Source organism: Eurosta solidaginis, chromosome 1, assembly GCF_040869045.1.
Source record: "Eurosta solidaginis isolate ZX-2024a chromosome 1, ASM4086904v1, whole genome shotgun sequence".
NCBI classification, from domain to species: Eukaryota; Metazoa; Arthropoda; class Insecta; order Diptera; family Tephritidae; genus Eurosta; species Eurosta solidaginis.
Genome location: NC_090319.1, coordinates 27241339 through 27261274, shown reverse-complemented (window position 1 = coordinate 27261274; position 19936 = coordinate 27241339). Strand labels below are relative to the sequence as shown.

Genomic DNA, 19936 nt, shown 5'->3' with positions numbered 1-19936 from the left:
GGTGGGCCAGGGGTGACTCTAGAATGTTTGTACGATATGGGTATCAAACGAAAGGTGTTACTGAGCATTTTAAGAGAAAGTGGGCATTAGGTCTATAGGTGGGCGCCTTTTCGAGATATCGCCATTAGGGTGGGCCAGGGTGACTCTAGAATGTGTTTGTACGATATGGGTATCAAATGAAAGGTGGTAATGATTATTTTAAAAGGGAGTAATCCTCAGTTCTATAGGTGGACGCCTTTTCGAGATATCGCCATAAAGGTTGACCAAGGGTGACTCTAGAATGTTTGTACGATATGGGTATCAAACGAAAGGTGTTACTGAGCATTTTAAGAGGGAGTGGGCATTAGGTCTATAGGTGGACGCCTTTTCGACATATCGCCATTAGGGTGGGCCAGGGGTGACTCTAGAATGTTTGTACGATATGGGTATCAAACGAAAGGTGTTACTGAGCATTTTAAGAGGGAGTGGGCATTAGGTCTATAGGTGGACGCCTTTTCGAGATATCGCCATTAGGGTGGGCCAGGGGTGACTCTAGAATGTTTGCACGATATGGGTATCAAAGGAAAGGTGTTACTGAGCATTTTAAGAGGGAGTGGACATTAGGTCTATAGGTGGACGCCTTTTCGGGATATCGCCATTACGGTGGGCCAGGGGTGACTCTAGAATGTTTTTACGATATGGGTATCAAACGAAAGGTGTTACTGAGCATTTTAAGAGGGAGTGGGCATTAGGTCTATAGGTGCACGCGTTTTCGAGATATCGCCATTAGGGTGGGCCAGGGTTGACTCTAGAATGTGTTTGTACGATATGGATATCAAATTAAAGGTATTAATGAGAGTTTTAAAAGCGAGTGGCCCTTAGATGTATATGTGAAGGCGTTCTCGCGATATCGACCAAATGTGGATCAGGTGATCCAGAAAATCATCTGTCGGGTACTGCTAATTTATTTATATATTCAATAACACTAACAGTATTCCTGCCAAGATTCCAAGGGCTGTTGATTTCGCCTTGTAGAACTTTTTCATTTTCTTCTACTTAATATGGTAGGTGTCACACCCATTTTACAAAGTTTTTTCCAAAGTTATATTTTGCGTCAATAAACCAATCCAGTTACCATGTTTCATCCCTTTTTTCGTATTTGGTATAGAATTATGGCATTTTTTTAATTTTTCGTAATTTTCGATATCGATAAAGTGGGCGTGGTTATGGTCGGATTTCGGCCATTTTTTATACCAAGATAAAGTGAGTTCAGATAAGTACGTGGGCTAAGTTTAGTAAAGATATATCGGTTTTTGCTCAAGTTATTGTGTTAACGGCCGAGCGGAAGGACAGACGGTGGACTGTGTATAAAAACTGGGCGTGGCTTCCACCGATTTCGCCCATTTTCACAGAGAACAGTTAACGTCATAGAATCTATGCTCCTACCAAATTTCAAAAGGATTGGTAAATTTTTGTTCGACTTATGGCATTAAAAGTATTCTAGACACACTAAATGAAAATGGGCGGAGTCACGCCCATTTTGAAATTTTCTTTTATTTTTGTATTTTGTTGCATCATATCATTACTGGAGTTGAATTTTGACTTAATATACTTATATACAGTAAAGATATTAAATTTTTTGTTAAAATTTGAATTTAAAAAAATTTTTTTTTAAAAAGTGGGCGTGTTCTTCATCCAATTTTGCTAATTTTTATTTAGCACATATATAGTAATAGTAGAAACGTTCCTGCAAAATTTCATCATGATATCTTCAACGACTGCCAAATTACAGCTTGCAAAACTTTTAAATTACCTTCTTTTAAAAGTGGGCGGTGCCACGCCCATTGTCCAAAATCTTACTAATTTTCTATTCTGCTTCATAACGTCAACCCATCTACCAAGTTTCATCGCTTTAGCCGCCTTTGGCAATGAATTATCGCATTTTTTCGGTTTTTCGAAATTTTCGATATCGAAAAAGTGGGCGTGGTTATAGTCCGATATGGTTCATTTTAAATAGCGATCTGAGATGAGTGCTCAGGAACCTACATACCAAATTTCATCAACATACCTCAAAATTTACTCAAGTTATCGTGTTAACGGACGGACGGACGGACGGACATGGTTCAATCAAATTTTTTTTGGATCCTGATTATTTTGATATACGGAAGTCTATATCTATCTCGATTCCTTTATATATGTACAACCAACCGTTATCCAATCAAACTTAATATACTCTGTGAGCTCTGCTCAACTGAGTATAAAAATATTAACAATCATCTAAATAATAAAATGACATGTTATTGTTTCAGATTTTTTCCAGTTTTGTGCTATGGAAAGATTTTTATTTTATAGCAATTTGTCCACCTTCCTTTACCTCGTTTACTTCTACTTCGTACAAACGTATACGTATATATGTACCTTGTATGTATATAAATATACATATGTATGTACATAAATCTGTTTTTTGTTATTTTGCTCTCGCGTATGTGGGAAAACCCAAAAATTTTGCTTTAATATAAATAGTTCCATCTGAGAAAATGCCGTCCGACCAATCATATTTGCGTAAATGAGATGAAAACAATATAAGGACCGCTTTATAGACTGCCTTTTAATGTACATATGGATTACGCAACTGCTTGGACACATTTTAAAGGGTGAAATGACTGCCAATAAAATATGGCAAGAGAGTAAATATAACGGTTATTGCAGAAAATACAATTATATTTATAGGAGAGAAAAATTATGAAATTTTATGAAATTTTCAATTTCTCTTTAATTGGATTTAAGTCAAATTTGTATATCCAACAGATCACCGTTTTAGGTAGGATAAGGTAAATAAACATTCACCTATAAATTAAACACCCTAACGTACATTTTGCTTTATACATGCCTTGCAGGAAATTGAGTCAAAAAAAAGGTAATTTAAGACCAGTCTTGTGAACTGCATGAGATAGCTATAACCATGAATCACTTACATATCTAAATATAATATGACGTATTCTTTACGATTTTCTCAGACAAAGGTTAGGTTAGGTTGAACTGGCCGGTCCATAAGGACCTCATATAGACTGAATGAGTCCGTAGTGTTACTTTAACGTCCAAACTGAAAAACCCTATTAAGAACCAGGACCTATGTTATAAAATAACTCCGTCCTCTTCGCAAATACTAGAAGCTTTCTAGGACTTCAGCCACTTGCTGATTTCTAAGGAAATAGACATATTAAACCTTGATGCAAAGGTAGCAGTCTCTGGAGGATCCTAAAAAGTCCCGGGGTCCCTTAATTGTCACTTTTAAATGCCGAAGTCGCGGGATTGCAAAATATCTTCGGGATTTGATGCCTTAATTCCTACACAATAATTATGCGCTCAAAGTTTAGAAACTCACCTTAATTTCTCATCACAACTGGTTATATATACATATGTACCTACATTAAAATACACAGCCTATGTTTTTTCTAGCAGACTATAGGTTATTTTTAAATATTTAATATATGTTTTTTATATTTAATTTTTTTCACTTTCTAGTTTCATCATATTCTAAATACAAAGTATGTACCGATGTCATAAATAAACTTTTGCTTCTTCACTTGTTCTTTTCGTTCATTTTTAAGAATATCATCCCCTGTACGGTGGCCTTGCATTTCACACAACAGTTAATAGCATGGCGCCGTGGCTTAGATGGTTAAAGCGCCTGTCTAGTAAACAGGAGATCGAGAGTTCGAATCTCGCCGGGGCCTTGTCCGAAAGTTTCGAAGTATGTATTTCAAATAATAATATGTAAAAAAGGGAAATATTTTTTAGAACATAACTAAGTGAGTCTTCAAAAAGTTAAACGAAAAAAATCCCAAAGTTAAAAAAATAAAACAAATTTATTCAAATAAATAATTATTTATTAATTTTTATTGCTAATATAATATTTAAAACAAAAAAGCCATATTAAAAGTGAGCATTTGCCGTGTTTAATACAAATTTAAATATTCTTGTACAAATTTGAAAACAAAAAAACAAAACAAGTAATTCCAAATACGATTTTTCCTGTTTCGTGAACAAATAGACCAAAAAATCCAAAATAGAAAGTTTAGAAATGTTTTCTCCGATAACAATGATGTCTGTTTTCAGTTGTTGACATACCAATCAGATATTTAGTTCATACAAATGCTAGGACTAGGAATACTCGTATTGAAACAAAATGTCAAAAATTGCATTTGGAAAAAAATATAACCTGCAAAAATATGCTGTCATTTAGGTGGTTAGATGAAACATTTCCAAAAATCAACAACGATTTTAGAGAAAGTAACTGACATCCTCTCTTCCGTATACATACATACACACACACACTACTACATACACTGTGCAACAATTTAATTTTTATGAGCGGAATGCTTTTGGCTATCGAAAAAAAGGAAGAAAATTAAAAAAAAAAAAAAATTTATCAAAACATATGTTTTAAAAAAAATTTATAAAGGTAAAAAATGTCTACGAAAAGATTTTTTTTTTAATTTTTTTTAGAGCTTACGATTTTTTCTCGAGCACAAGCGAGATTTTCGAACCCCGAGAAACCGAGAACTCGACTTCTCGCGAGATTCTCGTGTCTCGAAGTACTCGTAAATCTCGCGAGCTTCTCGACATAAACTTAATTGCTGTATGGGCAGTATTTATACACTTGGTTTTTTTAATTGTAAATGTGTTGATGATATTGCTTTCCATTGACATTTAACTCAAAAAATATTTATTCAGGCCTGTTCTGAATTCCGACTCGTTTTGAAAAGTAAAACGAGGCTGATTCCGAGTCAATTTCTTTTTGGTGTTCGCAACTCCGATTGAAACAAATCGATTCGAAGTCGATTTCGAATCGTTTTCATTCCGAGTCGATATTCAAGCGTAACAGCGGGTATTATTTATTTTGGTTTTAGTTAAATTATAATTGTGCAAAAATTTGAACAAAATGCCAGCGCCAATGGTTTTCGGAAAAGCAGAGGCAAGAAGACGTGCAATTTTGCATAAAAATTGCAAAAATCGGTCGATCGAAATTGAGAACACGTCGGTTTTCTTTCGACCAGAATCGCTTTGTTTAGCTTTGAAAATGTTTGATAGAAAATTTCAAATTAAGATTTGTAATACTAAATAAACAAATAGTCCAGCAAAAAGTTATTATAAATCTTCCAAAATAAAATGAATAATTTAATAAAACTTATTTGTGGGGAAAATAATGTAATTATATGTGCTTAATAGGCTAATTACTTTCGATTCCGACTGCTCAGAGGCAAAACTTCAAATCGACCAAGTCTGGTCTGAATCGATATTCAGAACACCAATCCATTTCGATTCCGCATAAATTGGTCGGAATTGAGATCCAGAAGAGGTCCGATTATACAAATAATTTTGTTCACAATATTTTATATTTTTAACGAGACATCGAGAAGAAGGCTTCTCGCGAGATTTTCGAATCTCGACATACTCATAATACTCGCGAGCTTCTCGACTTTCAATTCAGTCGCTGCATTGCCAGTATTCTATACATTTCTGTGTTTTTATTGCGGTTTTGTCGAAATTTTCGCTTTTACTCCAGAAGAAATCATAAGCTCTATATAAAAGATCCGATGAATCGATTAAATTGAATGTCGAGAAGCTCGCGAGCATTACGAGCCTTACGTGTCATTCGAGATTCGAATCTCGCGAGAAGGCGAGACTCGCGGGAAATCTCTTCTCGAACAAGTTGGAGAAATCGTAACCTCAAAATTTTTTACAAAATGTCCAAAAAAATTTTAAAATCATAAAAAAGTAATACAGTCAGAGAGGGAGAAAGGGACGCAGAATTTGAGAAAGGCAGAGGGAGGAGTGAATAAAAGGATAACGAAAAGTGGGAGACAGGAGGAGGTAAAAACTTCTTAAAAACTATGAGATAGGCCAAAGTTAGGGCAGAACAACGTGTGCTGGGCCTGCTAGTTTTATACATGTATGAATTTCCATAAGGTCCAAAAATTTTAAACTTAAAAAAAAAAAACAACGGCTATCCCGCGCAGCGTGTTCCTTTGTTTAAAGCTCAAAAGCCAAAAAATGTTCTACAAATCTACGCCAAATTTCAAATTTTTTTAAAAAGTTGAATAGCTTTTCTATAGTTCTTGAAAAAAGAAGCTGTACAACCCAAAATTCTGTGCGATGTCCAACAACACCTCGGCTCCTAATTGCTGTCAATAAAGAAGTCATCGGAGTATTCGCACCTTGACAGCTGTAAATACTGCCAGATATAAACTCCAAACTATCAGGGACTTCTTTAAACTAAGTACAGGGCCACTTACTTACGTGGGCTATGAACTATGTACGGTCTTTACACGCCCACAAAATCGGCTTCTTGAAGATCACTGGTATACATCATATCAAATTGTGTACTCATATGGTTCTGGATGTTAGGAATCGGGCTGTATACATTTTTTTTCGTATGAAGGACGAATTTACTACGTTGCCCAGGCAAGGAAATTCCCATCTCTGGTCTTTACATTTTGCGTCTGACTTGCAAGTCATCTGTGTATGTGTGTTGACTCGTCATCAATATCAAACTCATTTTTAGTTTTATGATTCATGCCACAAAAACAACTGCATTATTTGAAGGAATTGTTCTCCGGAGAGTTTGCCGCTTACTACCCTTCTTAGTATCCTTCCTCAATATCTGACACCAGTGTTGGATTGCAGATTTAATGATCTAAATACACATACATACTAGATGTATAGCAGAAATTGTGTTGTACTGTGTTATAATAAATAAATAAAAAATAAATGTAAGGCGCGATAACCTCCGAAGAGATCTAAGGCCGAGCTTCTCTTCCAATTTGCGTCGTGCTCCTCTTGATTTTCCCTACAAATTGGCCGGACGGGACCTACATGTTTTATGCCGACTCCGAACGGCATCTGCAAAGCAGATGAGTTTTCACTGAGAGCTTTTCATGGCAGAAATACACCCGGAGTGCTTGCCAAACACTGCCGAGGGGCGACCCCGCTTAGAAAAATTTTCTTCTAATTGAAAAATCTTATTTCTAAAATTTTGATGTTGCTTTGCCCGGGAGTTGAACCCAGGGCATACGGTGTGATAGGCGGAGCACGCTACCCATCACACCACGGTGGCCGCAAACTTAAAAAAACATTGTTTGTATTTGATTTTTTGTCAGTTCCATATTTTTTTATCGTCCTCCTTTCATTCACGCTTTGTATGCATTTCTCTTCATTGTGGACATTTTATGGCATCGATAGGCTGTCAACCCAAAGTATTGGCGCGTGGACAGCTCGAACTGGAGGATGGGTACCTATGCTAACAAAAGCCCACGGCCACCTGTTGTCTTGGCTGCAATGCCGTCTGATGGACGTTATGAATATTGTCGGTGGTGGAGTTGATTTAACCGATGGTTGATTCGTTGCAGTGTTCTTTTATTGTGAGCATTTTTTTCATGTCAACGGAAATATTCAACAAGATTTTGCGTGTGCAGTTTGCATATGCCATAAAAATTTCGCTTGGTTATATGGAATGGGGAGTAGGTTGGGAAACGTTTTTAAAAATACAAATATGTCTGTATGCGCTACAGATTTAACAAGTAAATTTATAAATCAAGCGGATGCTGCTATTCAAAACTGAAGTTTATTGATTAATATTGACTTTATTAAATATTGACATCTCTGATTAATGTACATAATTGGACCGAGTGCTTCTAAAAAGCAAGTTTTAGAGTGGGAGTTTAAATGCGAATGGGACGTGGAGTAGGAAAAAATTTAAATGAAATATTATTAAATTATTAAGTTAACCTCTATTACGTTTACAGTGCTGCACGATTGATTTTATATATAACAAGTAAAGGTGTCCAAGTTCGGGTGTAACCGAACATTATACACTCAGCGTGAGCTTCAATTGTACATTTCATTTCATATAAATTACTTTTCTACATAACACGTGGCACCGCCCGTTAAAAAAAAATTTCTCCCCATTTCCTCTTACAATAAAACTTGATAGGTGACATATCATTGATTCAAAACTATTTTTTGCTTAGTTATAACTTTTTATACTCAGTTGAGCAGAGCTCACAGAGTATATTAACTTTGATTGGATAACGATTGGTTGTACAGGTATAAAGGAATCGAGATAGATATAGACTTCCATATATAAAAATCATCAGGATCGAAAAAAAATTTGATTGAGCCATGTCCGTCCGTCCGTCCGTTAACACGATAACTTGAGTAAATTTTGAGGTATCCTGATGAAATTTGGTATGTAGGTTCCTGAGCACTCATCTCAGATCGCTATTTAAAATGAACGATATCGGACTATAACCACGCCCACTTTTTCGATATCGAAAATTTCGAAAAACCGAAAAAGTGCGATAATTCATTACAAAAGACAGATAAAGCGACGAAACTCGGTAAATGAGTTGAATTTATGACGCAGAATAGAAAATTAGTAAAATTTTGGACAATAGGCGTGGCACCGCCCACTTTTAAAAGAAGGTAATTTAAAATTTTGCAAACTGTAATTTGTCAGTCGTTGAAGATATCATGATGAAATTTGGCAGGGACGTTACTCCTATTACTATATGTACGCTTAATAAAAATTTGCAAAATCGGAGAAGGACCACGCCTACTTTAAAGAAAAAAATTTTTTTAAGTCAAATTTTAACAAAAAATTTAATATCTTTACAGTATATAAGTAAATTATGTCAACATTCAACTCCAGTAATGATATGGTGCAACAAAATACAAAAATAAAAGAAAATTTCAAAATGGGCGTAGCTCCGCCCTTTTTCATTTAATTTGTCTAGGATACTTTTAACGCCATAAGTCGAACAAAAATTAACCAATCCTTTTGAAATTTGGTAGGAACATAGATTTTATGATGTTAACTGTTTCCTGTGAAAACGGGCGAAATCGGTTCATGCCACGCCCAGTTTTTATACACAGTCGTTCGTCTGTCCTTCCGCTCGGCCGTTAACACGATAACTTGATCAAAAATCGATATATCTTTACTAAACTCAGTTCACGTACTTATCTGAACTCACTTTGTATTGGTATAAAAAATGGCCGAAATCCGACTATGACCACACCCACTTTTTCTACATCGAAAATTACCAAAAACGAAAAAAATGCCATAATTCTATACCAAATACGAAAAAAGGGATGAAACATGGTATTTGGATCGGTTTATTGACGCAAAATATAACTTTAGAAAAAAACTTTGTAAAATGGGTGTGACACCTACCATATTAAGTAGAAGAAAATGAAAAAGTTCTGCAGGGGGAAATAAAAAACCCTTGAAATCTTGGCAGGAATACTGTTCGTGGTATTATATATAAATAAATTAGCGGTATCCAACAGATGATGTTCTGGGTCACCCAGGTCCACATTTTGGTCGATATCTGGAAAACGCCTTCACATATAAAATTACCACCACTCCCTTTTAAAAGCCTCATTAATACCTTTAATTTGATACCCATATCGTACAACCAAATTCTAGAGTCACCCCTGGTCCACCTTTATGGCGATATATCGAAAAGGCGTCCACCTATAGAACTAAGCCCCACACTCTTTTAAAATACTCACAGGCACTTTCATTTGATACCCATATCGTACAAACATATTCTAGAGTCACCCCTGGTCCACCTTTATGGCAATATCTCGAAAAGGCGACCACCAATAGAACTAAGGCCCACCCCCTTTTAAAAAGACTGATTAACACCTTTCATTTGATACCCATATCGTACAAACAAAGTCTAGAGTCACCCCTGATCCATCTTTATGGCGATATCTCGAAAAGGGGACCACCTATAGAACTGAGACCCACGCCCTTTTAAAATACTCATTACCGCCTTTTGTTTGATACCCATATTGTACAAACGCATTCTAGAGTCACCCCTGGTCCACCTTTATGGCGATATCTCGAAAAGGCGTCCACCTATAGAACTAAGGCCCACTCCCTTTTAAAATGCTCATTAACCCCTCTCATTTGATACCCTTATCGTACAAACAAATTCTATGGTCACCCCTGGTCCACCTTTATGGCGATATCTCGAAACGGCGTCCACCTATGGAACTAAGGATCACTCCCTTTTAAAATACTCATTAACACCTTTCGTTTGATACCCATATTGTACAAACGCATTCTAGAGTCACCCCTGGTCCACCTTTATGCCGATATCTGGAAAAGGCGGCCACCTATACAACTACCACCACTCCCTTTTAAAACCCTCATTAATACCTTTAATTTGATACCCATATCGTACAAACAAATTCTAGGGTCACCCCTGGTCCACCTTTATGGCGATATCTGGAAACGGCGTCCACCTATGGAACTAAGGATCCCTCCCTTTTAAAATAATCATTAACACCTTTCATTTGATACCCATATCGTACAAACAAATTCTAGAGTCAACCCTGATCCACCTTTATGGCGATATCCCTAAATGGCGTCCACCTATAGAACTATGGCCCACTCCCTCATAAAATACTCTTTTAATACCTTTCATTTGATACACATGTCATACAAACACATTACAGGATTACTCTCGGTTCATTTTCCTACATGGTTATTTTCCCTTATGTTGTCACCATAGCTCTCAACTGAGTATGTAATGTTCGGTTACACCCGAACTTAACCTTCCTTACTTGTTATTCTAGTCTACGATCCTTTTAAACTTGTTTTGTATCTAAGTTGCCGTGGTCGTCAACCGATCCCGCCCATTTTCATCAGAAATATTTTCTGCTATAAGGAAAATATGTGTACACAATTTCATTAGATATGTTAATTTTTCTTCGAGTTATCGCTCGCGAAACATAGAAAATTTTTTAGTCATAAAAGGGGTGGTGCCACACCCATTTTCAAAAATTTTAGGGTTTTCCAATTTAATGTTATAATTCAATTTAGAAAGTAAAATTCTATTGATACAAAGCTCTTTTTCGCTAAGGTATAGCTTATTATTTTCATCTACGACCCTTCTAAAAATCTTTTATATAAAAGTGGGTGTGGTCCTGGACCGATTTCGTTAGTTTTTCTTCAATGCATTCCGTATAGTAACGGCAAACTCTCTGCCGAATTTTGTTACGATAGGTTTAACGATTTTTGATTTATGATTAAAAATATTTGTAAAATTGATTTTATCACAAGTGGGCGATGCCACATTCATTTTATCAAGAGTCTCAATATCAGTCCACTCGTCAAATTTCAACATTCTACGTATATTATTTACTAAATAATCAGGTTTTTTGTGTTTTCCAAAATGTTATGTATATAAAAAGTGGGCGTGGTTATCATCCGATTTCGCTCATTTTCAATACCAATATATTCTGGGTCCAGATACGCTCGCGTACCAAATATGGTGAAGATATCTCAATATTTACTCAATTTATCGTGTTAACGGACAGACGGACGGACGGACGGACATGGCTCAATCAAATTTTTGTTTGTTTGTTTGCTTAATGGTGTGCTCAATTTATACTTGTATTTAAGAATTCATGAGCTGAAAATAATTGAATATTCAATTATTATGTTTTCTAAAAGAAACTGAAAAGAAAGAAAGAAACAAACTTGCATATTGCGATGGTACTATTTCGAAAACTGCCACGTAATCATCATGAGGCAATTTCGTAATGTTATCAACGGTTTCACCGAGATTCGAACTGCTAATCACATGCATTTGTTTCCTTACCTAATTCACTTTATCTCATTTCTACATTAAAAACTAGAGCCTACGATTTCTTCTGGAACACAAGCGAGATTTTCGAGAACTCGACTTCTAGCGAGATTCTCGTGTCTCGAAGTACTCGTAAATCTCGCGAGCTTCTCGACATTCTTATTTAATTGCTGTATATACAGTATTTATACACTTGTTTTTTTTTACTTGTGACTTTTTTGTTGATTATATTGCTTCGATGACATTTAACTCAAAACAAACATATTATATATATATGTAGTTTTGGTTTAAATCCTTTATTATTTTAATCACTTAAAACTACTTACAAAAAAGGTTATGAAAAAAATATGATTGCACTAACATGTGCTTGCGATGGCGGCGATGAAAAGATAGAGAAAAAATAACTGTTTTTGTTCTACATTTTACATTTCGACAACTGGCTGTGGTGAACTTTGCTATCAGCTGTTGGAGCAGCCATATCATAGGAGAGGTGTGGAAATCCGTGTTGCCACAGTACTCCCCCTATAGTGTGTCCATGGGATATTTTACTGATCATGGGTCAAAAAAGCAGGCTTTAACCGATCTATCGATGATTTCGTCTCTCTGCCATCTACGTCGAGTATGAAATATTTTGGAGTACGCTTTAGGATTTTGTGTGGACCTGAGTACGGTGGCGAAAGCGACGGTCTTATTAGGTCGTCTCTGAGGAAAACTTGCTCACAGGTTTGTAGATGCGGATAGACAAACGGTTTTTTGACAGTATGCCACGCTGTATCAACGGGACGTAGGTCACGCATGACATCACGTAGCTGTTGAATGATCTCGGATTCGGCTCTTTTGTCATCGCTAATGAAAAATTCAGATGGTAACTTAAGCGTGGTACCATACACAAGTTCTGCTGATGTGCAATGTATGTCCTCTTTAAAAGTGGAACGTAATCCCAGTAGTATTATTGGCAAGTACGATGTCCATCTTTGAGAGTCATGACACAGAATCGCTGTTTTTAGCGTTCTATGCCAGCGCTCTATTATCCCATTTGCCTGCGGATGATATGGCGTGGTGCGCAGGTGACGTATTCCCAATAAGTTCATCAGTTCCTGGAATATCGATCCTATGAACTGTCGCCCTAAATCGGACGTAACATCAATAGGAACACCAAATCTCGAAATCCACCCACTGATCAAGGCGCGTGCCACTGTGTTGGCAGTCGAGTCGGCGATGGGAATAGCTTCTGGCCAACGGGTGAAGCGGTCGATGATGGTCAGACAGTATCGACAACCATCTGCTAGCGGAAACGGGCCCACAATATCAATGTTAATATGAGCAAACCTCTGCGACGGAAGGCTCCTTCTAACAAGTGGTGTGGTCGCATGACGGCTTATTTTGTTGCGTTGGCATTGTACGCATGAGCGAGCGAATTCGATGCTGTCTTTGCGAATACCGGGCCATACAAAGCGTTCACACAAAAGCTTTGCAGTGCCCCTTGAACCTGGATGTGATAGGCCGTGGGTAGATCGTAAAATTTGTCTTCGGAACTTTTTAGTGATGAATGGTCGAATTCGGTCATTTGAGACGTCACAATATACTAAGTTCGCGCTGAAAGGAAAAGCAAAACGTTTTAATTTTAAAGAATGAGTACTACCTTCCTCCATCAGCATTCGCAGCTCTTCGTCGTTTGCTTGGTCTTCAGCTAGGTCGTTATAATTTATTGGCATTGAATCGATCTGTTGGACGCTGTTAGTGTCTAGCGAAGTGTTGATTGGTTGATCTATTTCTGTACTGGTGTTGATTTGTTGTATACGCGAGAGTAAATCAGCAACGATGTTGTTTTTACCCTCCACGAAGCGTATGTCCGTCGTTATTTGGCCGACGAAATCAAGTTGACGAGCTTGTCGATCTGATGCCTTTTCGAGCTTTTGCTTGAATGCAAAAGTCAAAGGCTTATGATCGGTGTAAATATGACAACGTCTTCCTTCGATGAGATAGCGAAAGTAGCGTGTCGCAGCGTACATGGCAGCTAGTTCCCTGTCATAGGTGCTGTATCGCATCTCGGCGGCCGAAAATTTACGCGAAAAAAATCCCAGAGGCACAGTTCCTTTTTTAATGATCTGGTTGAGGACTGCACCGGCGGCAAAATTTGATGCGTCCACCCATAGTGAAAGTTCAGCGTCCGGGGATGGATGTGCCAGTAATGTACAGTTTGCCAACTGTTGCTTGCACTCCTCGAAATATCGTATGCTTTCTGGTGTCCAATCAAGCAAGGTATTGTCGTTACGTTGGTTTCCCGGAACCATTTTAAAGAGCGGCGATTGAGTTTGTATTGCATCCTTAAAAAATCGGCGGTAGAAATTCATCATCGCCAAAAATCGTTTTAGCTCCTTTGCAACCGTCGGCAGTGGGTACTCGATTAAAGCTTTAACGCGCTCTGGAAGAGGTAGAATGCCTTCACTGGTAATGCGGTGACCAAGAAAGTTTAGCTCCGAGGCGCCTAACTCGGACTTGGCAACATTGATGGTTAGTCCATTATCTTTAAGTCGTTAAAATACGATGTGAAGGTTCGATTCGTGTTCCTCTGGTGTTGCCGAAGCAATGCAAACGTCATCGAGGTAGACGAACACAAAATCAAGGCCTCGAAAAACCTCGTGTATCAGCCTTTGAAAGGTTTGCGCAGCGTTGCGCAACCCAAAGGTCATATAATGAAATTCGTAGAGCCCAAACAGCGTAGTTATTGCCGTCTTGGCTACGTCGTCTGGGTGTATGGGTACCTGGTGGAATGCTTTCTGAAGATCGATCTTGGAGAATACCGTTTTCCCAAAGAGGGCGGCAGAAAAATCGTGTAAATATGGGAGCGGGTAACGATCCGGCACCGTATTGGCAGTTAAGGCGCGATAATCGCCACAAGGTCTCCAAGAACCGTCCGCTTTTCTCACCATATGCTCGTCCAGTTGCTGCATGACGGACGACAAATGCCTAGCTTCATAAGTGTTTCGAATTCAGCACGTGCTGCGCTAAGTTTCTCCGTTGATAATCGGCGAGGTTTCGCAAACACGGGCTGTCCTGTAGTTTCAATGCGGTGTACGACCGTTGATTTTGGTTTTGCTTCGGGATTCGGAGTACGTGTAATCTCGGGGTACTGTTTTAAAATGTTCGAGAAGGGCACGCTGACATCAATAGTTTTAACTGATCCTGTATTATACGCCCCTTTCTCACAAACTGTTTTAAGCGAAGTTAATTCGTCACGCAAGCACTTATGCTTCAAGTCGACTACAAGACTGAAATTAGCTAAAAAATCTGCCCCTATAATTGCATGGCTCACGTCTGCAATTAAAAAATTCCAAATAAATTCGCGGCGCAGGCCTAGACTAAGTTTTAGCAGAACTTGGCCATAGACGTTTATAGCACTGCCGTTTGCGGCGAACAATTTTGCGGATGTAGGTGTAGCTCGAGCTGAATGTTCACTTTTTGGAACAACTGATACATCAGCACCCGTATCTATCAAAAAAATTATGTTTGTTGTTACGTCACGAATGCATAGGCGCGATGTATTTACAATTTCGGAGCGTTCGCCTAACTCCGATACTTCAGCTGAGCTGGCCTACTGCGAAGATGGGTTGTTAGAATTTGCCTTTCTAACAAAAGCACATGGTGTTCTACAATTCTTGGCTTTCTCCTTATACGTGGCGTGATACCAACATACATCATCGGCAGATTTACGATTATTAGATCGGGACCGTGAGTGCGAGCGGGAGCGTGAATGGGAACGTGGACGATGTGCGCGGTTATCTAAAAGTGTACGAACATCACGCGAAAGTGCTGAAATTTCATTTTGCATTTTCTGCATATCACTTAAAGTTGATGAAACTGCTGCCACTTCAGTAGTAGAAGCATTTAAAGATTCTATGATTGAGTCTGCAATACGTAACCTTTGCGCCAATTGAACTTCTGCCGCAATAATTGCTGCACGGGCATGCGGTGGTAGACGACCGATCCAAAGATTGAGCAACACTTTGTCACTCAGCGAAGTGCCTGCTACGCGCCTCATTTCATTGTAAAGTTCACTTGGTTTTTTGTTTGATAGGGGCATTTCCGAGAGCACCCTTTGCAAGCGCCGCTGCTCGCTGTCGGCAAAATGCTCAATCACTTTCTGTTTTATAAATTCGTATTTCCCGGTGATAGGTGTTGTTTCGATCGCAGGTCGAAGCTCTATTAAACGATGTGGAGGAACGCTTGCTAATACAATATTGTATTTACGTGTGTCCCCAATGATCATGCACGCCTCAAACCAGAACTCGAGGGAATAGAAGTACGCCTCAATGTTGCTTTCTGAAAGTGTAGGCAGAGGCAATTTGGGCAAAGAAAGCGCGTGGATGCCCTGCATATTTCTAGAGTCCGGCGTTTGGAAAATTGAAGTGCTGTCATCTTCCGCCATCTCGAAAAATTGTCGGGGTCACCAATTGTAGTTTTGGTTTAAATCCTTTATTATTTTAATCACTTAAAACTACTTACAAAAAAGGTTATGACAAAAATATGATTGCACTAACATGTGCTTGCGATGGCGGCGATGAAAAGATAGAGAAAAAATAATTGTTTTTGTTCTACATTTTACATTTCGACAACTGGCTGTGGTGAACTTTGCTATCAGCTGTTGGAGCAGCCATACCATAGGAAAGGTGTGGAAATCCGTGTTGCCACATATATATACATACAGTTTTGTTCGCAATATTTTATTTTTCAGCGAGACATAAAGAACACGGCTTCTCGCGAGATTACCGAATCTCGAATTACTCCTAAGGCTCGCTAGACTCTCGAATCTCGAATTACTCGTAATACTCTCCATCTTCCTGACTTTCAACTCAGTCGCTGCATTGGCAATATTCTATACATTTCGGGGTTTTGCGGACATGGCTTCTGCTCCAGAAGAAATCGTAAGCTCTATATAAAACAGCCAATGAATCGATTAAGTTGAATGTCGAGAAGCTCGCGAGCCTTACGAGTAATACGAGATTCGAAAATCTCGCGTGAAGGCAATAGTCGCGAGAAATCTCTTCTCGAACATGTTCGACAAAATCGTAAGCTCTACTAACAACACAATTTAGACATTCTGACCCTATATTAATTTGTGTGTTGTGTAGATTTGTTTTTGTAAAATTTCTTTTTCGTTGTGAATGAGAAGCTTTGTAAACTCGGGCTCAGTTTTACATATTTATGTTTGTTGGTTTAATGGTGTGTTCAATTTACACTTATTATTTAAGAATTCATTAGCTTAACACTGAGTATAAAAATTTATACATACTCAGGGAGTGTGAGTTGAAGTGGGAGTGATAGTGGGTGTGGGAATGGGAGCGGGAGTGGGAGAGGGAGTTACAGTGGGAGTGGGAGTGCAAGTAGGAGTGGGAGTGGTAGTAGAAGTGGGAGTGTGAGTGCGTAGTTTCGTTGATGGCTGCCTCGTGTTACGCAGCCATCTCCTCCTCGTGGCAGAAGTTCTGTAGTGATGTGTGATACTTGAAAACATGCGCCACAACTTTTAAACGAAAACTGGAAAACCCTCTCCGGATATGCTGTGATTAAGTCTAATATAAAACAAGTAAGGAAGGTTAAGTTCGGGTGTAACCGAACATAACATACTCAGTTGAGAGCTATGGTGACATAAGGGAAAATAACCATGTAAGAAAATGAACCGAGGGTAATCCTGGAATGTGTTTGTATGACATGTGTATCAAATGAAAGGTATTAAAGAGTATTTTATGAGGGAGTGGGCCATAGTTCTATAAGTGGACGCCATTTAGGGATATCGCCATAAAGGTGGATCAGGGTTGACTCTAGACTTTGTCTGTACGATATGGGTATCAAATGAAAGGTGTTAATGAGTCTTTTTAAAAGGGCTTGGGTCTTAGTTCTATAGGTGGATGCCTTTTCGAGATATCGCCATAAAGGTGGACCAGGGCTAACTCTAGAATGTATTTGTACGATATGGGTATCAAATTAAAGGTATTAATGAGGGTTTTAAAAGGGAGTGGTGGTAGTTGTATATGTGAAGGCGTTTTCCAGATGTCGACCAAAATGTGGATCAGGGTGACCCAGAACATCATCTGTTGGATACCGCTAATTTATTTATATATGTAATACCACGAAAAGTATTCCTGCCAAGATTTCAAGGGTTTTTTATTTCGTCCTGCAGAACTTTTTCATTTTCTTCTACTTAATATGGTAGGTATAACACCCATTTTACAAAGTTTTTTTCTAAATATATATTTTGCGTCAATAAACCAATCCAATTACCATGTTTCATCCTTTTTTCGTATTTGGTATAGAATTATGGCATTTTTTTTAATTTTTCGTAATTTTCGATATCGAAAAAGTGGGCGTGGTCATAGTCGGATTTCGGCCATTTTTTATACCAATACAAAGTGAGTTCAAATAAGTACGCGAACTGAGTTTAGTAAAGATATATCGATTTTTGCTCAAGTTATCGTGTTAGCGGCCGAGCGGAAGGACAGACGGCCGACTGTGCATAAAAACTGGGCGTGGCTTCGACCAGTTTCACCCTTTTTCACAGATATAAGTTATCGTCCTAGAATATAAGCCCCTACCAAATTTCACAAGAATTGCTAAATTTTTGTTCGACTTATGGCATTTAAAGTATCCTAGACAAATTAAATGAAAAAGGGCGGTGCCACGGCCATTTTGTAATTTTCTTTTATTTTTGTATTTTGTTGCACCATATCATTACTGGAGTTGAATGTTGACATAATTTACTTATATACTGGAAAGATATTACATTTTTTGTTAAAATTTGACTTTAAAAAATTTTTTTTTTAAAGTGGGCGTGGTCGTTCTCCGATTTTGCTAATTTTTATTAAGCATACATATAATAATAGGAGTAACGTTCCTGCCAAATTCATCATGATATCTTCAACGACTGCCAAATTACAGCTTGCAAAAATTTTTAATTACCTTCTTTGAAAAGTGGGCGGTGCCACGCCCGTTGTCCAAAATTTTACTAGTTTTCTATTCTGCGTCATAAGCTCAACTCACCTACCAAGTTTCATCGCTTTATCCGTCTTTGGTAATGAATTATCGCACTTTTTCGGTTTTTCGAAATTTTCGATATCGAAAAAGTGGGCGTGGTTATAGTCCGATATTGTTCATTTTAAATAGCAATCTGAGATGAGTGGTCAGGAACCTACATACCAAATGTCATCACGATACCTCAAATTTTACTCAAGTTATCGTGTTAACGGCGGACGGACATGGCTCAATCAAATTTTTTTTCGATCCTGATGATTTTGATATATGGAAGTCTATATCTATCTCCTTTATACCTGTACAATCAACCGTTATCCAATCAAAGTTAATATACTCTGTGAGCTCTGCTCAACTGAGTATAAATATTTCCAAAGTACACTACACCATTGTATAATATTTCTCTTTGCCAATATCTCTCTATCTGGCTCTTTCATTTCTTTATTGCTTTGCCCTTGTTCTTACTCTCACTGTTACTCTTATCTTTCCTTTTCCGTTTTGTTCCCTAGCCATCTTTCCTAGCGTTCTCCCCTTACCCTTCATCCTTTTCCGCTTTAATGCCCATCATTTTCCTCTTCATCTTGACCTTCGTATTGCCCTCCTTCCCTTTGGTTTTCCGCAACTCACTACTTCTCATACCGAGTCACCCACCATGCTGTTGTCCTCGTAATCTTCCTTTTCTTCTCCATTCGCCCTTCATTTCCACTCCTTCTCCAGTTTTCTTTTCTATCTCCTTCCCGTTTCTTTCTCGTACTTCTTGATTACCATTATTTTTGTAGCGAAAAAGACAATTCCTGTAGGTTTTGAGGAGTGTTATCGATGTTGATGGCCCTTTGCCGGATAAAGATCCATCTTGTGAACGATTTATGAACACATTGAACATTCTACGTCATCCCGCCCCACCTCCTAGTTCCATGAGGGACTTGGGGTCGCCTCAGTTGCTATTGAACAGGATTCGCCACGGGTAGGTGAGGTTGACAAATGGGTTGGAGAAGCTCAAAATTGCCCTGGCAAACCCTTGAATGGATTGCGCTACACAACCTCTTCACTAATTTGGGTTTTTTAGCTGCCCTTTGGGTGTCACGTAATTGCATAAGCCCACCTCGTAATCCTTTTGGAGTCAACAACTGGCCAACTGTAGAGCCTGGCGTTTGCTTAGCTGCGTCGAAGCCCACCATTCTAGAAGCAAAAAGTATGTGGCCCATGAATTCCAAGGCTTCTACTAGCAGCACCTTCAGTATGGCAATTTAATCCTTTTTTGTTAAAGGTAA

At 38.3% G+C, this 19936-nt stretch overlaps 1 non-coding gene across 1 annotated transcript; it reads left to right on the top strand.

The window, feature by feature from the left end:
• Positions 1-3642: 3642 nt before the first annotated feature.
• Positions 3643-3716, top strand: TRNAT-AGU (transfer RNA threonine (anticodon AGU)). Its single transcript has one exon. It is a non-coding gene; the product is annotated as a tRNA-Thr (tRNA).
• The last annotated feature ends 16220 nt before the right edge of the window (positions 3717-19936 follow it).